The sequence below is a fragment of the Hibiscus syriacus genome, unplaced genomic scaffold, assembly GCF_006381635.1.
Source record: "Hibiscus syriacus cultivar Baekdansim isolate YM2019G1 unplaced genomic scaffold, ASM638163v2 tig00116989_pilon, whole genome shotgun sequence".
Taxonomy (NCBI): domain Eukaryota; kingdom Viridiplantae; phylum Streptophyta; class Magnoliopsida; order Malvales; family Malvaceae; genus Hibiscus; species Hibiscus syriacus.
Genome location: NW_024063508.1, coordinates 3825837 through 3850270, shown reverse-complemented (window position 1 = coordinate 3850270; position 24434 = coordinate 3825837). Strand labels below are relative to the sequence as shown.

Sequence of the window (24434 nt, the reverse complement as noted above, 5' to 3'; positions counted from 1 at the left end):
TGTTGACAGATCCTATGAAATTCACGGCCTTTATTTTGCTTTTGTGGAATAGATAAGTCCTTCTAGTGTACGAAGGCCTTTCAACATCCCATTTCGTGAAGATAGTGGCGGTGGCATTGATGGTTTGTTCAACCCTCAATTAATGATCGAAGATTATTCCTACACAGTAAGGCGAATAAATATTGTGTCCCCAGCCTCCGTAACGGCACCGTTTTAGGGCTTGAGCAAAGGCTCTGCATACTTTTTCGCGACATTCTACTGGAGGAAATTTCTTTTTATAGGTTTGGGTTGAATACAATGGGGTAAAAAAAACTTGATATCTTGTTATACCCGATCAATAATTTTAGGGTTTTATTGATGAAGAAATGAAGGAGATGAAGACTACTGGGTTAATTACAACGGGGGTAAGAAAATAACTTGATGTCTTGTTGCATCTGATCGATAATTTTAGGGTTTAGTTCATAAAAATTGAAAATTCAAAGTATTATTTAACATTTATAATAGTTTTGTTAAGTTTTGGGTTTTTTGAACATCAAAACGGTCGTGCCAAAATGAAATCGTTTTAGTGAGGAGTCATGTCATTGTTGTCACGAAATGGAGAAGCCATATCATCGTCTTTAACTGGTATAAATGAGCCCGAACCTAAAGGGGAATGTTATTTGAAATAGTTAACCATATTATTATTAGTGACAGAAAAAAATGATTAAAAATGGAAAACACACCAACATCTTTGCTTCTAGTCCAATTCAAAATTCAACCTTGAAGATCCGGTAGATTCTTAATGATATCTCCCAGATTTTGCTTTTCCATTTTATTCGATGTCCACCCTTTTAAACCCCCTCTTTCTCCTTCTTCCTTTTCCACTTCCCCTTCTTCTTCTTCTTCTTCTTCTTCTGGGTTTTTTTTCTTTGCTTAACAATCATGGGAATGGCTACTCAGACTCAGTTCCATGTCCTTGCCGTTGATGATAGTCTCATTGATCGAAAACTTGTTGAGTTAATCGATTGACAGAATCGGCCAAGAGGGGGTGAATTGGCAATTAAAAGTTTGGTGGAAGCTTTTGCAAAAAATTGAAAATAATTGCACAACGATTTAGAGTGGTTCGACTTTCTTAACCAAAGTCTACGTCCACTACCTTAGCTATCCACACTAAGGATTTTCCACAAATTCACTAGTTTGTCTTTCTTTTGAGGAGAAAGAATAACCTTACAAACCCTCAAGAATTATACCCCAAATTCTTGAGAACACTCTCTCCCAAAGAGAACAATACAAATTTGCAAACTTACAAGGAAATCCTCACAATGTAGATTGTTTGCACAATTCTAGAACAAAGAAAAGAACACTCAAGAATAAATACAATTGAGTACAAATAGTGTTCTTGAAAGCAAAATGAATATTGAATGAAAAATAGGCTTGAAATGCTCAAACTTGAGGTTTGATGCTTTCTCTTTGATTCTCTCTTGATTCTAGTTGCTTGATGTTTCTTGCTGTTGATCAATGGCTTCTAAGCTTGTTTAAATACACCTTCAAATGATTCTAAACATTGGGGATGATTAGTGAAGTCAATAGAGCCATTTAAGTGTGAAAATAATTAATGAAAGTGGATGGGAGCGTCTGTGCATCGATCTATACACATGTATGCACAATCAAATATTCTAAGCTTGTTTAAATACACCTTCAAATGATTCTAAACATTGGGGATGATTAGTGAAGTCAATAGAGCCAATTGATTAAACATTTCAATTGAATATAGCTTAAACTACTAAGATCAAAGATCAAAAGAGAGGTTAGCCATTAGTGTTCATAATCAATATTCAAATCAAATGTGAAATGGTAAATTGGTCATAATGCAACTAAGATGTCAATAATGCGAAAATTAATTTTCATGAAGCTCATAAAGATCAAACCAAACAATTCAAACATCCAACAATAGTTAAACAATTTAAAAGCAGCAAAATGTTTTAACAATCCAAGTTCTAAGTTTTAATCCAAATACAATCAAAATAAAATAAGTCTAGTCATCCATAGAAGGATCGGGAGGCGGAGGAGGAAATCGGGCTTGCATCTCAAGAGAGAGAGCATACATGCGTGCAAGCATCTCCCTTTGAAACTCCATCTGACGAGCTTCCAAAGTGTCTAAGCGTTGATTTACTGCTTCGTGAGTAGCAGTCAAGTGGGATTCGATGGAATCATACCGTAAATCAAATGTCTCCAAAACCAAACGAAAATATGGAGGCATTTGATCTTCTTGTGGAGCTGGTTCCGGTGCAGGCTCGTCATCGGGTACATGATCATTGATTTCTTGCATAAGCTGTTGAAATTCAAGATCATCGTCAGTAGCAGAAGCTGGAGCCAAAGGAGTAGGAGGAGGAACATGAGAGGAGCTTGGAGCAGCTCGTGAGGAACTAGCTCTCGGAGTTTGCTTACCGGGTCTAAAAACCCATTGACTGGTTACCTCGTCTTGTTTCCAATCCTCTTTCTTCAAGGAAGTAAGATTGATTTGGTTTTGGAGTGGGATAGGATTGTCGAGAGAGACATCTAGACCAAGTTTGATAAAGAGGTAACTAAGAAGAGATCCATAAACTAATGTTTCGACATGTTTTGAAGGAACAATGTTTATGACATTAACTAGTTGACTGAAGATAATATGGGGTAGATTGATTTTGATTTTATTCTTAAGATAGTGCATCCACCACAAATCCCTAATACAAAGAGTGGAGTACTTACCTCCGGATGATCTAAACCACCAAGATATCATCAGATGAAGAAAACGATCGTGATGAGATCGTAGAGTACTTACACTAGCGTTTGGAACATAGGGATAATCTACAGTTTCATTCTCATTATATATCCCATCATCATCTAACCCAAAACGGAAAGCTATAGTCTCGGGGTCATATTATATATGGCCTAAAAGATAAGATCTAATGGATATAGTTCCACATTGAGTTTCGTTTTGAATACATACTGCAGGATAGAAAATGCTGACTAATGTTGAAAAGAATTTATGTACAAAGAATTTATGTACCTAGAGTACAATTCGTCTCTACGACGCTCATGCATGTTAAAACAAGATCCTAATAGGCTATTAGGAGGTTGAGGAACGGGATTAGAAGGTTGACTTGAACGAGAACGACTTGACGAAGTTCTAGGGCGTTTAGAATTTGACATGATTAAAGGAAATCAGAATAAGGAATATCACCTGCAATTGGAAACACATGTATGCACAATCAATCCCAAAACTCAAATGAGTCCTCAATAATTCAAGGTTCTCTAAACCATATCCTAATGGGCATGTTTTGAAAACTATTTAAAAATAATATTTTATAATCATAATATAGTTTTCATGAAAACAAAACAATTAAATCAAAAATATTACTAATTTTCGAAATCATATTTTTTTTTAAATTTCAAAATTCAAAGAAAAATCTTGAAAAATTGTTTGTTTTTGACGAAATTGGTAGTAAAATCTAGTTTAGAACCAACAAACAATCAATGCCCGATATAATGTTCATCCTAGAACTAATCAAAACTAGTTCTAAAATCAAAAATCAATAAAATAGAGGTTTTTTGAATATTACCTTGAAAATTCGGATTGAGAGGGATGAGGAGTTGTTTTGCACGATTTAATGATATAAGCATGTTTTGAAGATGAAAAGCACGAAGAAACCGATGATTTTCCGATGATTTTAAGCAAGAGGAGGATTTAGAGTGAGAGAGGGATGAACGGTGAGAGAGTTTTTAGTTTAAGGGTTTGAGAAAATAAAGAATATGAGGCATTTTAACCCAAAACCCGACGGATGCATCGATGCATGACCCTGTGCATCGATGCACATTCAAGACGTGCATCGGTGCATCAGCAAGATGAATCGATGCATATTCAAAGGGATGCATCGATGCACTGTTAAGTGTATCAATGCATGAAGCACAAAAATGTCAAAAATCCATTTTAAACACTTAAAATGCTAAATTAATTAGCTCTAGTGGTATTGGGAAGTCATATATTGAAAATTAATCACGTTCAATCAATCAAATTAATCTTTAAACAACATTTGAACATAAAATTAATTTTCACCAAATAACATAAACTCCCCCTAATAGCATAGATGCAATCAAAAATTATTATTATAAGCATTTTTCATTTATTCTTAAAAGTGCTAAAATTATTTTAAACACTAAGTGAAAATAGGTTGGTTAAACCTAATTCTCTCCTAAGTGTCCAAAATCTTTCCTTGTCTAAAGGCTTTGTAAAAATATCCACTAATTGATGCAAAGTATCAACGAATTCTAGAACTACATCTTCCTTAGTGACATGGTCTCTAATGAAATGATGTCTTATTTCAATATACTTAGTTCTAGAGTGTTGGATGGGATTTTTAGTGAGATAAATAGCACTAGTATTGTCACACTTGATAGGAATGGTACCTACTTCAATTCCATAATCAAAAAGTTGTTGTTTCATCCATAAAACTTGTGCACAACAACTACTAGCTGAAATGTATTCGGCTTCAGTGGTAGATAATGCAACACAATTTTGTTTCTTTGAAAACCAAGAAATCAACATATTTCCAAGGAATTGGCAAGTATCGGAGGTGTTTTTCCTATCTAATTTGCATCCTCCATAATCCGCATCAGAAAAGGCATGCAAGCTGAAGCTAGAGTCTCTAGGATACCAAAGTCCTAAACTAGGAGTGTCCTTAAGGTATCTAAAGATTCTCTTAATAGCTAGTAAATGTGATTCCTTAGGGCATGATTGAAATCTAGCACATAAGCAAACACTAAACATAATGTCCAGTCTGCTTGCAGTTAGATAAAGTAAAGATCCAATCATTGACCTATATAATTTAACATACACATTTACCTCCTTCATCTAAGTCAAGCTTTGTTGAAGAGCTCATTGGAGTGTCATGAGACTTGCCATTTTCCAGTCCAAACTTCTTGAGCATATCTTTGACATACTTACCTTGGTTGATGAAGATGCCATCTTTTCTTTGCTCGATTTGGAGTCCCAAGAAAAATGAGAGCTCCCCCATCATGCTCATATCAAATTCACTTTGCATTAGCTTAGAAAATTATTGGCAAAGAACATCATTAGTAGAACCAAATATTATATCATCAACATAAATTTTAACTACAAATAAATCTTTACCTTTATGCTTTAAAAACAATGTAGTGTCAACCTTCCCTTTTGAAAAACCTTTTTCAATTAAAAAATTTGACAATGTTTCATACCAAGCTCTAGGAGCTTGTTTTAAACCATAAAGTGCTTTTGTCAATTTAAGAACATGATTTGGAAATTTTAAATCTTCAAAACTTGGAGGTTGTTCCACATACACTTCTTCCTTTATAAAACCATTTAAAAATGCACTTTTAACATCCATTTGATATAATTTAAATTCATGAAAACATGCAAATGCTAATAACATTCTAATTGCTTCCATCCTAGTTACGAGAGCGTATGTTTCCTCATAATCTATGCCCTCTTATTGAGTATACCCTTAAGCAACAAGTCTATCCTTGTTTCTCACTATATTACCACTCTCATCAAGCTTATTCCTAAATACTCATCTAGCACCTACAGTAGATTTATTACTAGGCCTTTCAACTAGTGTCCAAACTTTACTTCTCTCAAATTGATTTAACTCTTCTTGCATAGCCATAATCCAATGTTCATTTAATGCTTCTTTAATTCTTAGGCTCTATACATGAGATAAATGCAACATAATTACAAATATTTCTAAGAGAAGATCGAGTTGTTACCCCTTTGGATGGATCACCTATAATCTCACCATCCTTGACATAGTTGTACTCTCTTGGATAAGATACTTCCCTTTCTTCAATGGTTGGATTCTCGAGAGGATCACGAGTTTCCTCATCTTTCGTCTCTTCCTTTGATGATGATTCTCCAATGTCATGTCTAAAGTCATTTGCTTGTACAATACCTACACCATCATTAACACAAGAATCCTTCCTCGGAAGGGGATTATCATCGAAAACAACATGTATAGACTCTTCTACAACTAAATTTCTTTTATTAAATACTCGATAAGCTTTAGAATTTAAGGAATAACCCAAAAAAATTCCTTCATCACTTTTAGCATCAAATTTGCCAAGGTTTTCTTTATCGTTGTTTAAAACAAAACATTTACATCCAAAAGGATGAAAATAGCTAATGTTAGGCTTTTTATTTTTGAAAATTCCATATGGAGTTTTCTTTAAAATTGGCCTAATCATTACTCGATTTACAACATAACAAGCAGTATTTGTGGCTTCCGCCCAAAAATATTTTGGCAAATTATTTTCACAAAGCATGGTTCTAGCCATTTCTAAAGTTCGATTTTTCCTCTCAACAACTCCATTTTGTTGAGGGGTTCTAGGTGCTGAAAATTTATGGCTAATACCATTAGAATTAACACTAGTGATAGAGTAACCTTTTCGTTTTGGATTACTTTTGAAAATGTGATGAAATTTCTAATGCTTCATCTTAGTACTTAAGAATAGAACCCAAGTATATCTAGAATAGTCATCTACCAAGATAATGCATATTGTTTTCTACCCAAGCTAGTAGTCCTAGTGGCCCAAAAGATCTATATGGATCAATTGTAATACTCTACTAGTTGATACATCATTAAGGATTTAAAGAAATTCGCTTTTGTTTTCCTTTAGCACAAGCATCTAGATTTTATCATTATCAAATTTAAGCTTAGGCAACCTCTTACTAAGTCCTTGAATTAGCCGTTGCAAAACACTCATACTAACATGTCTAGTCTCCTATGCCATAACCAATCATGTTCATCCTTAGCAACTAGGCACAAATTTGTCATATCAATAGAGTCTAAATGCACCATGTATATGTTTCCTATTTATGACCAACAAGCATAATCCGATTAGATGCAATGTCAATGACTTTACAACCATTAATTTCAAATATGACATGAATACCTTATCGCATAATTGGACTAATACTCAATAGATTATGCTTTAATCCATTCACATATAACACATTTTAATTTGTATGGAAGAGGTATTACCTATAGTACCAATACCTTCAATGTGACCTTTTAATTATCACCAAAAGTCACTTCTCTCCATTTTTGGCATTAAGCTCTATGAACGGCTTTTGTCTCCGGTCATGTGTCTCGAGCATCCACTATCAAGGTACCATTATTTGGATTTGTTTCCCGTGCCTTGTAGCAATGCTCATTTTCCTACAAACATAGATTAATTTCTAATTTTTGGTACCCAAATTCTTTTGGGTCCATATTCATTAATTTCTAAAATCCTTTTCCCCTATGGTATCCATTTATGAAGGATCCTATCTTTAGTAGTAATGAATTCTTTAGGAACCCATATACTAATATTTACCATTCAAGGTTCGTTGAGGACTTCTATGATTGTAGCTTCTAAAACTTTTCTTAACAAAGTTGGATTTGAATTCTCACCTTTTTCAAAACTTTTGTTCCAACCTTATTAAAAGAAGTTTAAGATCATCAATCTTCTTTTGATGATCATCATGAACTTTTGAAAGTAAGTTAGGCAAATCAGTATTTTTCTTTTCAAAATCATTAATTTTGATTGCAATTCTTTGATCTTACTTTCAAGCTCATTGTTGGTCTTGGATATAAGACTATTTTCGTTTTTCAATTTGAAATATCATTTTGTATTTGAAAATAGAGTCTTATAATCCGAAGCTAACCCATTATAATCCTCTAATAACTCATCATAAGATAATTCATCTAAATCGAATGAGTTAGAGGTTACCTTAGAATCTTCCCCGATAGCCATTAAGCACAAGTTTGCAACTTTTTGTTCCTCTTTATCGGAACCTTCTTCATCGCTCCATGTAGCTACATGATCCTTGTGCTTCTTTTTGGATTGACCCTTTTTCTTCAATTGTGGGCAATCGTATTTGACATGCCTCGGCTTTTTGTGTTCATAGCAAATGATCGGGTCTTTCTCCTTCGATTCAGTTTTGAAGCCTTCATGACGTTTGAATTTTCATCCTCGGTTGGGCATCATCAACTTTCTGAATCGTTTGGCAAATAATGCCATTTCCTCGTCATCATCATCGTCATTCGAATCACTCTCATTTTTTTTGGATTTAAGAGCAACTCCAATGTTTTTCTTCTTCTCCTTCTCCTTTGGTGTCACGTCAATCTTATCGAGGTCCACCTCATCTTCAAGCATCATTTCATGAGTGAGGAGGGAACCGATTAGTTCTTCAAGAGTTAAGGATGTTAGGTCCTTAGACTCGATGATTGCCGTCTTCTTTGATTGCCACGATTTTGGAAGGGAGTAGACTAACTTCCTCACAAGCTTTTCATTTGAAATGATCTCTCCATATGATTTGAGACCATTGACAATCGTTGAAAATCTATCCGTCATAGCTTTGATATCTTCATTTGGTTACCTCATCGGTACCTTCATGAGTGACTTGAAGTTTCTCCCATATTTCTTTGGCTGTTGTACAAGATGAAACTCTTCCGTATTCATCTGGTCCAAGAGCACAAAATATGACATGGATGGCTTTGGAGTTGAGCTGGAACATTCTTGTCTCTCATTCACTCCACAATCTTGGATGAATGAGAGGCTTGATGTATCATTCTTCTACGGCATTCCATGCTCCCATGTCACTTGCTTGAATGAAGTACATCATACTATTCTTCCAATAGGCATAGTTAGTTCCATTGAAGAAATGAGGCTTGTTGACGGGCATCGAATCGAGACCGGAGTTGAAATTTGAAGCTGATGCCATTGATAACTTGATAATCTATGTAACTTTTCCCGAATCGACTCAAGAGGCGATTAAACCTTCAAATGAGTTAGGTTCTGATACCAATTGTTGAGTTAATCGATTGACGGAATCGACCAAGAGGGGGGTGACATGGCAATTAAAATTTTGGTGGAAGCTTTTGCAGAAAATTGAAAATAATTGCACATCGATTTAGAGTGGTTCGACTTTCTTAACCAAAGTCTACGTCGACTACCTTAACTATCCACACTAAGGATTTTCCATAAATTCACTAATTTGTCTTTCTTTTGAGGACAAAGAGTAACCTTACAAACCCTCAAGAATTATACCCCAAATTCTTGAGAACACTCTCTCCCAAAGAGAACAATACAAATTTGCAAACATACAAGGAAATCCTCACAAGGTAGATTGTTTGCACAATTTTAGAACAAAGAAAGGAACACTCAAGAATAAATACAATTGAGTACAAATAGTGTTCTTGAAAGGAAAATGAACATTGAATGAAAAATAGTCTTGAAATGCTCAAACTTGAGGTTTGATGCTTTCTCTTTGATTCTCTCTTGATTCTAGTTGCTTGATGTTTCTTGTTGTTGATCAATGGCTTCTAAGCTTGTTTAAATACACCTTCAAATGATTCTAAACGTTGGGGATGATTAATGAAGTCAATAGAGCCGTTTAAGTGTGAAAACAATTAATGAAAGTGGATGGGAGCGTCTGTGCATCGATGCATGCCCTAGGTGCATCGGTGCATCAGTGTAAAATTCAAATATTTTGACTGTTGGACTCTCAGTGCATCGGTGCACTAAGAGTGCATCGATGTATAAAATGCATTCGATGTTTTGAAAAAGCCTGAGTGCATCGATGCATAGTCTTGTGCATCGATGCATCAAATGCACTGAGTGCATCGATGCATGGTATGTACATCATTGCATAAAATGCATTCGATGTTCAAGAAATTAATTGATGCAACGATGCATGGATTGGTGCATTGGTGCATGCCCTTGAAAAATTGATTTTAGGCTTGATTTTGGTTCAAAATACTTTGTGAAAATTTGTTTAAAAATAGTTTAAGTATAAAACACAAATTTACTCATTTAGTAAGGTTTAAAATTGATCTTGAAATACTTGGAGTAATAGCTTGATATTCGAGTAATTAAATCGAATATACTTTTAGAAAATAATTTGTAAAATCTTAAAATTCATTTAACTTAATTTGTTATATCGAAACATCAAAATGTTTTCAACAAAACTTATTGAAAGGCTTCTCAAGTCTTCTTCTTCTCAAGGTAATCCTTTTTAATTTTTGGTAAAAACAATTATTTAATTGAGAAACACAACATTGGTTGAATTTGATGTTTGTGTTTTACAGTTACTGCGGTTGATTCTGGAAGTAAGGCTTTGGAGTTTCTTGGATTGAATGATAACAATGAAGATGAAGAAAGGAATTCGAGTGTTGAATAGGTGATGAACAAGCGAGAGTGAATTTGATCATCACTGATTATTGCATGCTTGGAATGATAGAATATGATCTCCCGAGAAAAATCAAACAGTCTTCATCATTTAAAGATGTACCTATTGTTATCATGTCTTCTGAGAACATCCCATCAAGAATCAACAGGTTTGTAGTTTGTATAACATGTTTTTTCAACGTTTGATTAGTAGTAATAATTAAGAAGCTGACATGAATTTTATCACAATCAGATGCTTAGAAGATGGAGCTGAAGAGTTCTTTTTAAAGCCAGTTCAATTATCAGATGTAACCAAGCTGAAGCCTCATCTCATAAAAGGAATTACATCTAAAGAAACGAAATCAAACCACTACAGCAAAATGGGTTTATAGCGGCATTTTTAGCAGCGTTTTTATACAAACGCCGCTAAAAACTGTACTTTAGTGGGTTTTTATACAAATGTCGCGAAAGATTTTAATTTAATGGTGTTTTTAGAACAAACGCCGCTATAGACTAGTATTTTAGTGGCGCTAAAGACTATACTTTAGTGGCATTTGTTATAAAAATGCCACTATAGACTGTACTTTAGTTGCGTTTTTTATAAAAACGCCGCTGTAGACTCGTACTTTAGTGGCGTTTTTGAATAAACGCCGCTATTGACTGTACTTTAGTGGCGTTTTTATAACAAACGCCGCTATAGACTCGTACTTTAGTGGCTTTTTTATACAAACACCAATATAGAGTCGTCTTTTAGTATCGTTTTTATACAAACGACGCTAAAGACATGCATTTTAGTCACAAACGCCGCAAGATTATAATTTTTAAATCCCACGCCCCTTCATTTTTTACTCTAGAAAACTTAGGTTTCTGCCTTTCCTTTTCTTGCAGTCTTTTTAAATCATTTCGTGACCCTAATTTCGTTCTTAGTTTATTTGATTGCACGTTGCTTCGATATGTTTCAGTTTAAACTTTGGAGGAAAATCGATCGTTAAGCCCCAGCCACGTGGTTTCTATCGTCTACTCGTCAAATTTAAAAGAGAAGCTTAAATAAAATAAAAACCAAGGAGATCGTGAATCGATTTGATTGATCTAAAACATCGAATGGAATGAATGTAGAGTGAGTTGATTTCAGCAATGAAAAGCGTCTTCGCGGCGCCCGGAGAATACATCTACTTCAAGTCCCAAGTCCCTCTTCACAAGATCCCCGTAATTTTTTTTGGGTCAATATATGTTTAGCTCTCAATGATTATTGTTGATTTTTATAAGATTTTGATCATGGGTTTTGTGTTCAACTTTGTTTTGATAGTGGGTCTGTTTTTGTTTTAGCTATGGTCTTTTATTGTGTGAGTTTTGGCGAGAATTCTGATCGAAGAAGGGCAAATCGTTGTTCTGTTGTTGAATTTGCTTAATTTATCATAGATTACAATTTAATGCTGTCCGTGAATTTGTTTCTTCTGTTGATTCCCCTTTTCAGCTCAAAAGCTTGTTCAATTGAAAAAATTCTGTATCGGTTCCACTATGATATCCGAAGAATTAGTTTTTGGTTTCACTTAGTTCTTATTATTGAATTCTTATTTGTTGGCGTTTTCTAGTTGGCTTTGTTATATCACTGAAGTTCCATATGTTTGAAAGGTTATTAACCAGTCAGGTTGTTGCCTGATTTTTCTCCGTTTCGATTTTTCTGAACTTTTATGCCTACGATTGTGAACTCCTTAGCTTCAAAATCGTGGTTTGTGGAATCTGTTGTTATTTGGATAGTTGGATTGTTATTTGTGAAATACTGTTCTTCATGAAGGCACATTCGCTTTTTTGACATGAAGTCTGTAGACATTTCTGGAAGTGTCCCTTGAACTCTCGTGCTCTTCCTTTTCTTTTCCATTTCTGGAAATGCAGAAATCTTGCACAGAACCAGTTGCAGAACCAATTGAGTGACATGTTCGGACCACTTTCTTCCCTCTCCACACTATAAGATGTTTTTCTTACCACTATTCAGATTATATTGTTTTCCATAGATGTCTGTCTTTAAGCCGATTTAACTGAAAGATTATGTCTTTTGTTTCCTTATATTGTAAATAACCATGTAATATTGACATTTATGATAATTGTTTCTCCCTTTCACAGATATGTCTCCAACAACCGTTTTACCAGCTGGATACCTAATCAATTGAAAAGCATCAATTTGCGATAAACATTTGAACTCATTATCGAGTGCCTGACTTCAGTTTTGTATAAAAGTTCTTTGCAATTTCAATCTGAATAATATTCATTGCAGGAATGATGATAATTCTAGAGAACAATGTCAAACTACATTACATTTAATTTTAATGTTTATAAATTTTACCCTCAAGAATTTACCTTGGTGCAGTCTGCCCTTGTTGAGTTTGACTTCCAAGTATCAGGTTTTTTCTTGGATCTTCAAGATGGTGTGCGACTCTGTAGAGTTATTCAACTTTTGCAACATGAACCCTCAATCCTCATGGTTGGCATATCTGTCCTATCACCCTGATGTTTACACATTAGGATCAACAAGTCCTGATGTTCATAAATTCAATTTCGTTTTTTTAATTATTACAGGATAACTTGAATGTGATCAATTCCTCAAAATTTTTCTGATATATTTGTTAATCAATGGTTGTGTTCAGGGATTTTCATTTCCTGCGTGTTCACTTTTAAATTTGCATCTACATGATCTTACTGAAATTAATTTTTTGTTGTCCAACTACTGAAGTTAATAAGTTGAACAAATATTTGTAGGCAATTGGTGAAAATTATGGTCTTAGGATTGAAAGCTTTTCTTCACTGGTCAATGGAAAAGCCATATGGTGTGTGCTTGATTATTACTTCCGCAAAGAACTTTCTTGTTCGAACAAGGTGGTAAACATTCTTTTTCTGTCCCAATGTTTTTCACTATTTTCTGTTGTATTATTAGTCTCTTACTGCTTTGTCTTAACAGAATTCTCATGAAACGAGAGGTGATGAATCAATCATGTCTGCTTCTTATTACACAGATGTAGTTGTCAATTTTGTATTGTCACAGAAACTGACAGCATTACTTGGAAACTTTCCAGAGGTAATGTTTACTTTAATGCTTGGTGATTGACTATTTACTTTTACATTTCTGATTCCCTAAACTTTTTGATAACTGCTATAAAAGTGAGATTTAAGAGAGGCTGCTAATTTTTGGAAAGCCTATGGGTTTTTGCGGTACCACGGTGTTCAATGATAAACTGTGATTGTGCATGTCATAGTTAAACATTGATGTTGACTCATGTTTACTTTTTCCTATGTTGTTGTACAGGTTCTGCAAATAAGTGACTTACTTGAGCATAAATGTGGTAATGCCTCCTCTCTAGGTTTTGTCCAGCTTTAATGTCCAGCCTCTATGTTAACATATATATTCTATGATCAAATACCATTACTTAGGATATCTTTTTCCAGGATCAGTTGAATTTCCATAAACTATTGGGTTGTAATTGTCAAAACCTAGAGAGGAGGCATTCACTAACTCAAAGGCAGTTGGCAAGTTCTGAAGTCATTGTGCAAAAGAAAGAAAGAGACTTAGATATCACTGAAGGTCCCTTCATTTTGTGATAATTTTCATTTGAACAGGTATGCATCTTGGATGTTCTTTTTCTCTTGGAGCTAAATGTTGTTTATAGAGCACAATAAATTATAAAAATAATCACATCATATGTAAATGCATGAAATTGGGACTTTATATGAATCACTCTCATCGACCCTAGCTTCCTGGGACAAAATAACTGGAAAATAAGATGGTATTGGCTGCAGTCCAGACAGAAGAGGTGTGTTCTATCATAGTTAGTATACCACTTCTGGTCCATGGCCGTTGACATAGTGCACACATCTTCAAAATTTTCATATAGAGTGTGTGGTATGCAATTGAAGTGTGTTAACACCACTTCACATTCCCATCATGTATGTAGGTCACAAGGGTTTAGGCAGGAACTATAAGATAATATACCTTGGGATTTGATTCCATGTTAAGGTCTAATATAAAACCAATTGGTAATAGGTGAAGACACCCAAGTTTAATATAAGATCACAGAAAACTCGATGGATGTGGGATAACACCGTTGTCAATGTGTATATGCATTTTTATTTTTGTTTCCATTTAATATGGTATTAGTTTGAGGAAATTATCGTGTCAAAGTTGTTGCATTTTCTAGTTTACTACATGTGCAAGCCCTTAGATTGAGCACTAAAATCTAATATTTGTTTTCTCTCTCTCACCCTTCATTTATGCAGGTGCTTCTAAAAAGTTCAAGGTCATTCTGGCTTGGTGGCAAGATATGACAGAACAAAACTACAATAGTGTTGTAAAACCTGCTGTTTCTACTTCATCTTTCTTCCCAACACAGAAGATAAGCACTGACATTTCCAGAGGTTATTTTCTGTCCCTCCTCTAGTTAATTCTTTTAACTAGTTTTCTTTTTCCTTTGTTCTACTATCGGTTGATGCATTTCAACAATGACTAGGAGTTCTATAACTTTTACTCTAAAATTTTCTCCTTTTCTCTTTTAGGTTGGTGTTTCTACCTAATAAATTTAAATTTGATATCTATTGTTGCTTTCCGTATGTATTCCGTTAAATTCATCATATCATTACCATATCATTGATGTTTGTTGGCCTGCGGTTTATACGGTCTAAATTAGCACTTATATTTGGGTCTTTCATGAAGCATGAGCAGAGGCTAATTCTCACAGTTAAACTGAAATTTGCATTCTCTAGAGGAATATAGATGATGTTGACAAAACAATGGATGAGATGAGAACTGAAATTTCCTAATTCTCAATTTTCATATTGTAGGTGGAAGGTCGTTATATGTTTCAAAGTGAATCATTGAAGCGTGCAAGGAGTCTTCTTGGTTAACCGGAGCAATGAAGACTAAATTCTAGTGAATAATATTTTTTTTAATTGAAAGTGAAATAACCTAGACTAAATTCTATAGAACAATGTCAGATTACATTACATTTAATTTTAATGTTTATAAATTTTAATTTATTTTGTTGTTAAAGTTTATGGTTGTTATTTATATAAAGTTACATGATATTAAATTAAGGTGATATACAGCATAAATGAAGTATGTAAAATATCAATTAATCTTAGCTAAAGAATGGTAATTAGCGGTGTTTGTTCCAAAAACGCCGTTAAAGAATTAACTTTTTACGACGTTTGTATTCAAAAATGTCGTTAAAGATCTGACCTTTTGTGGCGTTTGTATACAAAAAGCGATGTATAGATCTAACCTTTTGCGGCGTTTGTTCCAAAAAATGCCGCTACAGATCTGACCTTTTGCGGCGTTTATATACAAAAATGGCGCTATAGATCTCAATCTTTTACGGTGTTTGTATAAAAAATGCCGCTATAGATCTGACCTTTTGCTGCGTTTGTATACAAAAACGCCGCTAAGATTAGCGGCGCTAGTATGACTGGCGCTTCTTGCGGCGTTTTTACTATTGTCGCGAGTGCTTTTAGCAGTGCTTAAAATGCCGCTATAGGACTAAAAAAATACCGCTAAAATTCTATTTTGCTGTAGTGAACGTTAACAAAAGAAAGGGTATGGAAGATATTCATTACCCTGATGGAACAAGAGTCAAATATAGTTAATTGGAAGTTGTCTGATCTGTAAATCTGTTATTTTCTCGGGAAAATTTTCTGGGTTTTCTCTCTTTTATTTTACCTTATGGTTTCCGGATACAAAGTGAGATGAACCTGTCAACACACTTTTTGTCTGACACACTCAACCACCACCATTCAACAACCCCGATTTAGTGAGATTCAGAAAACAAACCAATGTATTTGAGTTCTATTGAAACATTAAAAACTGAGGCATTTGAGTCCAAATGAGACTCTAAAACATCTCCAAAAATAGCCAATCACTAGGCTATTTAAACGCAAGCAAGGGGGGAACTAAAGAGGGAGGAAAACCAGGAGCAACAACTTTGAAATAAAAACAAAGAAAAAGAAAAAAGAGAAATTTACCATCGGATCTTCGACGGCTGCAGCTCTAGTGATGGGACAGTAGATCCGGACTATTCGTAGATGCACACGGGTTAAGGGACCAATATACTTCAAAATGGAGTCGATCCAACGATCGAATGAGGAGATTTGAAAGTGGAAAAATCGAACTGTTTTTTACCGCTTTGTGAAGCTTGGGGTGTTTTTCAACGAAACCAAGGTCAAATTCGTGCTCTTGGCATCGAGACGAACTTTCCCTTGATGTTTGGCGTTGAACGGACTCCAGAGACCGACAAAAAACAGTGGTTCTCCCTTTATCGACGAGGAGGCGACAACGTGCTCTCCCCTACTCCTCTCTCTCATGTTAATCTCTGGTAAAAGGAAAAGATGAGTCCCTCTTTAATTTGTTTTGGATTTTAGCCATGAAGTGTATTTCTTAATATATTGGATATACTATGCATGTAACCATTCTAATTTTGAATGAAGCTTGATTTGGCCTTTTTTCTTGAATTAAAGCATTTAGGTCCCTTATTTATATCTCTTGTATATATGTGTATGTATGTATATGTACTATGTTCTAAACATATACCATACCTTTAATTTATTTTTTTAAATATGTTTTTTTCTTTGATTTATTTTTTATTTATTCTTTGATTTTATCTATTTTTATCTTATTTTCTTTCTTTCATTTCTTTGATTCGTTATTTTATTATTATTATTATTATATTTTTTTACGTTTTTACTTTGAATTATTTAATATATCTTTATTTTATTTTATTTATTATTATTATTATTATTATTATTATTATTATTTAACATTGTTTTTTCCTTTTGATTTATTATTATTATTATTTATTTTTTGTTGTTTCCTTGATTTATTTAATATTTATTATCTAACATTTTTTTACTGTAAGTAATTTGAATCGGGTTTTTTTAATTTTAATTTTAATTTTCGCTATTAAAGACAATCGACAAATTAATTGGTACCAAAAGGGCAGTATAAGGGAGCTAATACTTCCTTGACTGTAACCGACTCTTGAACCCGACACATTTCTGGTAAAACACAGATCATGTAAGATGGTGTCTGATCTGCCTAAATATCGTTTTAAAATGATCGGTGGCGACTCTAACCCAATTATTCAAGTCGAAGCCCAATTCCGGGCACACCCGAAAGACGGTCGCGATATCTTGGCGACTTCGCTGGGTACATGTAAGTGAGTCAGGCCAGAATTAATTTTCGGTTGTCTTTTTAAGCGAAAATAGTAAATTTAAATTTATTTATTCGATTTCAATTATTTATCTTTGATTATTTTTTTCAAGTAAATAGTTGTACTGACGTTTTTTCAATGATTTCAGATTTTTGAAAAGTTTTCATCGTTGGCTCTATACCCGAGCTCCAAACCCATTTTAAGTGTGGGTGAAAGCGACGCCTTCGTGGGAATTTATTCTCCGTATGGGCCTAACAAGTAACCTTCGGGATTCATATACCTTATGTCTTCGTGTGAATTTATTCACCGTGCGGGCATAAGGGAATGTATCATCTCGAGTTTAACTTAGTCCACATGAGCTTGTAATGGGCTTAGGACTAAGGGTCTGACAAGCCTAAGGGGACACCAACAAGGAGAAATCGGGTACCATTTTTAGAACCTAAACCAGGAGACTACAAGGAGTTAGAGCCCACCCCAAATCCTCATTTCAAACCCTAGTCTGTTTTGAGAATTTCCTTATTTATTTTCTGTTCAAAGCATGTGAACTAGAAATTTATGTGGTTAGGATTTGTTCAAAATTAACGTGTGGGATAGAGATCATGGTCGGGTAGGAATAATAAACATGTGGGGTAGGACTTTTATTTTCATGATTGTTTTGATTATTATCTTTACCTCACTAACTCTTTTCATTTTTGTTCTCTTTTATTTTATTTTCATCAGTTGCATCATTCAAAAGAGGTGTTATCCACAAAAAAACATGTTCGTTAAACGTAAATAGTCTGCATTAATGGACAAAGGGGTTATAATACAAGAGATGAAAAGCTCAGAAGTCTAGCTATGGTAAAAAAAAAAGACTCGGAATGGACCGGGTTTCCGCCAAGCATGTCAAAAGTTAACTTTTCCAAAACGGGATGGCGAAAGTTACAAGGGCAAGACAAGAAAAAGGTTACTGACTCGGAGAGTCCTTCCGAAGATTACGAGAACAAGATGGCAAAACCCTAGCTGAGCTGGATGTCGTTGCTGACGAATTCAAGAAACAAGCAAATGAAGTTCATGTAGCTCTTAACGATGGATGGCTTTAATGGCGTTTCCATTAGGGAACATATTCAACAGAGAGTGAAAACCGGAGATGCAACCATTCGAGACTTCTTGGGACTAGTACAAAAAGTAGCTCATCACCTACACGGTTTAGCCAGAGAAGCTGGAGCGGTTCGATAGGGTATTCAACTCAACCTGTCAGAAGCTGTTCGGGGTCTATACCTTTAAAATATTTTTTTGTCTCTTAAGACGTAACACTTTTTCCCCCAATAAAGATTATTTATAGCAATAGACTCATTTTGGATCAATGCCTCGAACAGTTCATGCATCATGCATTCTTGCATATTTCGCATTATTTTTTTCTTTTTTTTTCTTTTTTTCATTACATTAACTAACAAGAGATGTCTTATAAAAAAGTATGAAAGCAAGGACACACCCAAAGCAGAAATTTGAATGTCTGAGGGTACATCAAATGGAGCCATGGAAAGTGAAATGATCAAGAAATGGGAAGCAAATGCGTATAAAGGCCCTAATCCAATTAGACACTCAACATTCTAGAAATAATAGGGCATCCTAATGAGGCTTTATTCCATTTTGCAGCATCCTGTTTGAACTTGTCTTTTAAACTTTCTCATATTTCATTTTAAATGATATTTCAATGAATTTATACTGAGCATTGCATCAAGTCTACAACTTGAAATTCTTTGAATATCAACTGAATTGAGAAACTTTGTAAATGATCGGAGTTACAGACCTTTGACAAAATGACATGATTCAAAAGTGGTAAAACAAGGACTCTCAGCATTCTAGAAATAATGGGGCATCCTAATGAGGCTTTATTCCATTTTGCAGCATCCTATTTGAACTTGTCTTTTGAACTTTCTCATATTTCATTTTTTAAAGATATTTCAATGAATTTATGCTGAGCATTGCATAAAATCTACAACTTAAAATTCTTTGAATATCAACTGAATTGAGAAACTTTGTAAATGATTCAGAGTTACAAATCTTTGACAAAGTAACACGATAAAAAATGGATAAAACAAGGACTTTTGACCTTACTTTAGAAAGATACACTAAAACACCTTACCCTTTTCTCGCAAAGAACCGATACAGTCTTCTCATCTCATGAGGGAATGAACAAAAGGCTTGGTATTAGGTATACATAGGAGCGGACAACATGGGGCATATTTTGTGTATGACATTACTATACTTTTATTGAGGATGTTCAGTGATGATCATGATCTTTACAGATGGAATAGTTGAGTAGATGAATCTAGTCTAGGTCAGTTGCTTGGAAATTGAATTCTAAAGATGAAATTTTTGACTTTCAGTAAACACCTAGACTTTAACAGGTTATTCTTGACAAACTTAAGAAATTAGATCCATATACCTAGATTATAATATTTTATATATACAATAAAGCTTGAGTTGTCCCTCTAGAGCAATTGGTTAAACGCCCCGGCTTTATGGATAAGATTCAGCTAGCTTGATAAAGGTGAATATAATATTTATACAATAAAGCTTGAACCGTCCCTCTAGAGCAATTGGTTAAATGCCCTGGCTTTATGGATAAAATTTAGCTAACCTGATAAAGGTGTTTATATATTGAGCTGTCCCTCTAGAGCAATTGGTTAAACGCTCTGGCTTTACGGATTCAACAAGCCAGACAATGGAGAATTAAATTTATCTAAATAAGAAGTTTCGGTAAAGATGAACTAAGGGAGTTAAGGAACACCTGTTATAGTCAATTTCACATGAGCACTCAGGAATTTCATTTTTAAACCGATATTTTTGCACTACCTTTGCTAGAGGAGTTTACGAAGCTTGAACAAATGAAAGATTTCAAAGGAACAAAATAGAAGGTCTAGTAGTTGATTATGCTAGTTGCGTCATTTTGTCGGCATCCGTTTAAAATAACAAGCCAAAAAAAAGGGGCATGTTGCGATGTTAATAAAGAAATGACATTTTGGTAGCCGAAACCTTAGAAAATAGGAAGCCAACCTAAAGCAGCTCATCAATTTGGATATTCGTCACTATAACTCTGAAAGCATGAAAGAGCTATTGATTCTTTTGATATTCTCTGAACTCATGTTTATGATTTGATTCGATTGTGAGCCTGAATTAAGGGGTAATGTTTTACAAAATTCTTATATTCTAATATATTTTTTCCCTCCTAAAATAAGAGAAAGGAGAAAAACATTTTCAAACAGGACAGTCTCAAATATTAAAGGTCCTTGAAGTTGAAACCCGAAAAGAAAATGGGGCACAATCGATTCCTAGGACCCAATCGACAGAAAAAGAACGGGACTCCATCAGGAGATAAAAAAACTAATTCATATTGCATGCATCTTAGACATACTTAAGAGCATCACATTCATTATTTTTCACATACATAATGTTTTATAGCTTTTAGAGTCAAGTTTCGACTCCAAAATGAAAGATACTCGATTCAAAAGCACCTTCAACAAAAGACCTTCGAGTTCGATTACACTCAGCTCAAAGGCGCATCAAATTTACAGCATGACTCAAGGCGAGAATGCCTATCTGCTAACAAAAGACCTTCGAGTTTGATTACACTCAGCTCAAAGGTATATCCAATTTACAGTATAACTCAACTCAAAGGCATATCAAATTTGCAGCATAACTCAAGGTGAGAAGGGTTATCTGGAAACCAAGACCCTCGAGTTCGATTACACTCAGCTCCGAGGCACATCAAATTTACAGCATAGCTCAAGCCGATAAGGGCTATCTGTAATCAAAAGATCTTCGAGTTCGATTATACTCAGCTCAAAGGCATATCAAATTTATAACATAACTCAAGGCGAGAAGGGTTATATGTCAACCAAGACCTCGAGTTTGATTACACTCAGCTCCAAGGCACATCAAATTTACAGCATAGCTCAAGGCGAGAAAGGCTATATGTCATCAAAAGACCTTTGAGTTTGATTACACTCAGCTCAAAGGCATATCAAATTTGCAGCATAACTCAAGGTGAGAAGGGTTATCTGTCAACCAAGACCCTCGAGTTCGATTACACTCAGCTCTGTGGCATATCAAATTTACAGCATAGCTCAAGGCGAGAAGGGTTATCTGTTAACCAAGACCTTCGAGTTCGATTACACTCAGCTCAAGGGCATGTCAAATTTGCATCATAGATTAATTTGAGAAAAGCTATTTGTCAACAAAACTTTCGAGTTTAATTCCATTCAGCTCGATGACACATCAACTGCATGGTAGTATCAAGAAACTACTTTCTGGTTGAAGCCAAGGTCTTTAAGTCAAAAAGAAGATCTGGGCAATCTCTCAGCTTAGTAAATCATAACTCAAGGCGAGAAGGGTTATCGGTCAGTGAAAACTTTCGAGTTTGATTCTATTCAATTCGATGATGTATCGACTACTTTCCGGCTAAAGTTTAAACTAAGGTCTTTAAGTCGAGAAGAAGACATGGGTTAGTCATACCTTTGTGACAAGAAACCATTTTCCAGCAGCATAACTTAAGTCGAGATAAGATATCTGTCAACGAAGATTTCTGAGTTTGATTTCGAGAGACTATCAACCACTTGATAGGGTCAAGGAACTATTTCTAGTTAAATTTTTAAACCAAGGTCTTTAAACCGAGAAGAAGACCTAAATTGACTATAATTTGGCAACGAGAAGTCGCATCCTGATTCAAATCCCGAACTACGGCTTCAATTCTATATCATTTCAAGATGGGCTCGACTTCGCGACGGAGGAGCCATCTGTAACTCAATTCGACAGGAAGTTATTGAAACATCAGAGTCAATTTTCAACTCCACCGAACGAAAAATGTTCCTTTTAATCTTTGTCCTATCCTCGTTACACGACTATGGGCAAAAAGGGGCAGCTGTCAACACACTTTTTGTCTGGGTACAACACACTCAACCACCACGATTCAACAACCCCGATTTAGTGGGACTCAGAAAACAAATCAACGTATTTGAGTCCAATTGAAACACTAAAAACTGAGGCATTTGAGTCCAAGTGGGAGTCTAAAACGTCTATAAAAATAGCCAATCACTAGGCTATTTAAACACAAGCAAGTGGGAACCAAAGAGGGAGGAAAACCAGGAGCAACATATTCGAAATAAAAACAAAGAAAAAAAGGGAAGTTTACCATCGAATCTTCGACGACTGCAGCTCTAGTGATCGGACAGTAGATCTGGATTGTTCGTAGATGCGCACGGGTTAAGGGACCAACATACTTCAAATTGGAGTTGATCCAACGGCCGAATGAGGATATCATAGAGTGGGAAAACTGAACGGTTTTTTAGCCCTTTTTGAAGCTTGGGGTGATTTTCGACGAAACCAAGGTCGGATCCGTGCTCTTGGCGTCAAGACGAACCTTCCCTTGAAGTTTGTCGTTGAACGGACTCTGGAGACCGACGACAAACGGTGGTTCTCCCTTTCCCGGCGAGAAGGCGGGAGCGTGCTCTCCCCTACACCTTTCTCTCATGTTAATCTCTGATAAAAGAAAAAGATGAGTTCCTCTTTAATTTGTTTTGGGTTTTAGCCATGAAGTGTATTTCTTAATATATTGGATATACCATGCGTGTAACCATTTTAATTTTGAATGAAGCTTGATTTGGCCTTTTTTTCTTGAATTAAAGCATTTAGGTCCCTTATTTATATCTCTTGTATATACGTGCATATATGTATATGTACTATTTTCTAAACATATACCATAACTTTAATTTATTTTTTAAAATATGTTTTTTTCTTTGATTTATTTTTTTATTTTATCTATTTTTATCTTATTTTCTTTCTTTCATTTCTTTCATTTGTTATTTTATTATTTTTACGTTTTTACTTTGATTTATTTAATATATCTTTATTTTATTTTCCTTTTTCCTTTTTCCTTTTTTCCTTTTTTTCCTTTTTTCCTTTTTTTCCTTTATTATTATTATTATTATTTTTTATTTAACATTGTTTTTTCCCTTTTGATTTATTATTATTATTTATTTTTTTGTTGTTTCCTTGATTTATTTAATATTTGTTTATTATTTATTATCTAACATTTTTGACTTTTTAGAGAAATTTCAATCAATCAAAGGTAAGTATTTTGAATCGGGTTTTTTTAATTTTAATTTTAATTTTAAAATTCGCTATTAAAGACAACCGACAAATTAATTGGTACCAAAAGGGCAGTACGAGGGTGTTAATCCTTCCTTGACTGTAACCGACTCCCGAACCCGACACATTTCTGGTAAAACACTGATTATGTAAGATGGTGTCCGATTTAACTAAATATCGTTTTAAAATGATCGGTTGCGACTCTAGCCCAATTATTTAAGTCGAAGCTCAATTTCGGATCCACCGAAAGACGGACGCGACAGAATCAATTGTACTCAACTCTTTGACTTACACAAAATCATTGTATAGAATTTTGATTTCATATCAGAGGAGAGAGAGAGCTACATAGAATCTAAGCTTCCAAATGTAGATTACCAGAGCGGGAATTATAAACTCAATTTTGTTGGTTGATTAACAGATTTGCTCCTCTGCTTCTGTCTTTGTATATCACACTTTCCTCTTTCATTCAGTTTCTCAGTAAACAACCACTGTTTGTATGCTCTGTAGAATGCAACAATGAGGGGAAAGCAAGAAAAATTCAAACAAAGATTCATAGGGAGCTTTCTCAACTAATGAGAAATGGTAAATTAGTATTGATAAAGCATAGCCAAATTTGTTCTACTTAACTGGCTTACATACCATGCAGGTTTATAGAAAGCCACAAAGAACCATGATATTGGAGCTTAATTCATTTTGCTGATCACGTCATTGATTTCATCATCGCGATTTCTGGCATCTCCCCCTTCTTTATGTGGCTGTTTCTTCCCCTGGATTAATCCATCTTCTGGCTTGCTAAGCATTAAGGGTTCCATAAAATGAACAACCTCCTTGAAACGTGGACCGACATTTGCGATTTCGTGTATGATATTTTCTATGCATACAATGCCATATTTTCCCATGTCTGAAAAACGAAGG

General features: G+C 34.7%; 1 long non-coding RNA gene and 1 pseudogene across 1 annotated transcript; both read left to right on the top strand.

The window, feature by feature from the left end:
* The first annotated feature begins 921 nt into the window (after positions 1-921).
* LOC120193113 lies at positions 922-15843 on the top strand (annotated as a pseudogene).
* On the top strand, positions 12871-15110 carry LOC120193114. The gene is made up of 6 exons (XR_005522835.1): positions 12871-13071; positions 13154-13270; positions 13499-13535; positions 13639-13774; positions 14467-14604; positions 15028-15110. It is a non-coding gene; the product is annotated as an uncharacterized LOC120193114 (long non-coding RNA).
* Positions 15844-24434: the final 8591 nt, after the last annotated feature.